The 1,975-nt window shown below is 38.1% G+C and overlaps 1 non-coding gene across 1 annotated transcript; it reads right to left on the minus strand.

Moving 5' to 3' along the window:
- Positions 1-1,517: 1,517 nt before the first annotated feature.
- Positions 1,518-1,624, minus strand: LOC127088495 (small nucleolar RNA R71). The gene has a single exon (XR_007790329.1). It is a non-coding gene; the product is annotated as a small nucleolar RNA R71 (small nucleolar RNA).
- Between the last annotated feature and the right edge of the window lie 351 nt (positions 1,625-1,975).

Below are 1,975 nucleotides of genomic sequence, written 5' to 3' on the forward strand. Positions count from 1 at the left end.
TTTATTTATTTCCTGCACTCGCTTTTACTTTATTTATTTCCTCGCACTCGCTTTTACTTTATTTATTTCCCGCACTCGCCTTTACTTTATTTATTTCCCGCACTCGCTTTTACTTTATTTACTTTCCGCACTCGCACTACTTTTATTTAAATTTATGCACTTTTATTTTACCATGTCTAACTAAATCTAAAAGGTTAGAATGTAAGGATCGTAATTGAACCGATAATCCGTACAATTGTTCGTAGAAACACTTAAGGGCTATTTTAACTTTCAAATTAAGTTTTCCCGCACTTCAATTCCGTTGGGTAAGATCGAAAGCCGTCCAACGTCTTTATAAACTTAATTGTTTTTAACTATTTCAAAAACAGCGAAAGCGCTTTGTTTAGTTCATTAGGAGTTTTTAACATTAAGAAGAAAAGAGATTTTAAAACTATTTTCAGACGCGTTTATAAGTTTAGAGTCTGGTTCGTAAGAACCTCTTTTGGTTAAGAAGTCCAGGTTATAATACTTTTCAACTTAGTCAAGATACTATATTTCTTAAAAATAGGTTTACTACTCTAACGCAATGCGCGCCTTTTTATAAGTGACAATAAGAGGGTTTGATTAGGGAGTACAACTCGGTTCTGAATACGTGAAAGCGACAGTTCCTGTTAAATTAGTTCTTTTCAAAGTAGGAAACATTGCCCATAAGTACTTCTATTAGCAAGTACTTGGATTATCAATTGATTACGTGAATTACATTCGACCCTATCTTTATTAATTAAATCTATTTAAATACCTTACTTTTCATTGCACACTACGAAAAAAACCTATTTTGACTGCCTTTGATAAACACCATAACAACAGATAACGATAGCTTGACACTTGGTCTCTGTGGATTCGACAATCTTTTATATTACTCTGACGCGTTCGTATACTTGCGAAAAGCACCGCATCAAGTTTTTGGCGCCGTTGCCGGGGACCAATTTCGTCAAATTTCATTTTCCTGTTGTTATATCGTTTAGACTTAGGTTATTTCCCGCCGGTCAATGCGAAGAACTCGCAGTACCGGAAGTTTAAGCTTAGTAAACCCTCTGGTGGTACCTGAACGTTACGCTCGCACACGTTTATTCTTTCATAGAATTAAGAGAGCTATGGCCGAAGATCAAAACCAAAGACCTCTTAAGGACTTCGCTCAACCATCTAATGAAGAACCTAGTTCTAGTATAGTAAACCCAACTATCCCAGCCAATAATTTTGAACTTAAACCATCTCTGTTACAACTAGTGCAACAGAGACAATTCGCGGGTCTCGCTACCGAAAACCCTAACCAATATTTAAAAATATTTCTTCAATTAGCAGATACTTTTAAAACCAATGGAGCTTCTCCTGAGGCAATACGTTTAAGATTATTCCCTTTTTCCCTCAGAGATAAAGCCCTATCATGGTTAGATTCCCTTCCACCCAATTCCATTACGACTTGGGATAACCTTAAAAGAGTTTTTCTTGCTAGATATTTTCCCCCGAGTAAGACCGCCGTTCTTCGAAACCATATAACTAGATTTACCCAAAACCAAGGAGAATCGTTGTTCGAAGCTTGGGAGAGATATAAAGAGTTGTTACGAGCATGCCCACATCATGGTTTAGAAAACTGGTTAATCATTCAAACCTTCTATAATGGACTTCATTATAACACAAAGATGACCATCGACGCTGCCGCAGGCGGTGCTCTGATGAACAAACCTTACCCTGAAGCTAGTGCCCTCATCGAAGATATGGCTCAAAACCATCAATCATGGGGAGTCGAACGAGCGACAATTGAGAAGAAGGAAGCCCAAGGAGGAGTGCATGAACTGAGCTCTATAGACATGATGCAAGCTAAAATGGACGCATTAGCCCTCAAAGTCGAGCATATGTACACGAACCCGAATACTGTAGCCGCAGTTTCGTCGAATTGTGAGATATGTGGAACCCAAGGACACCAATCTGCAGAATG

This window comes from Lathyrus oleraceus, chromosome 5 (genome assembly GCF_024323335.1).
Source record: "Lathyrus oleraceus cultivar Zhongwan6 chromosome 5, CAAS_Psat_ZW6_1.0, whole genome shotgun sequence".
Taxonomy (NCBI): Eukaryota; Viridiplantae; Streptophyta; class Magnoliopsida; order Fabales; family Fabaceae; genus Lathyrus; species Lathyrus oleraceus.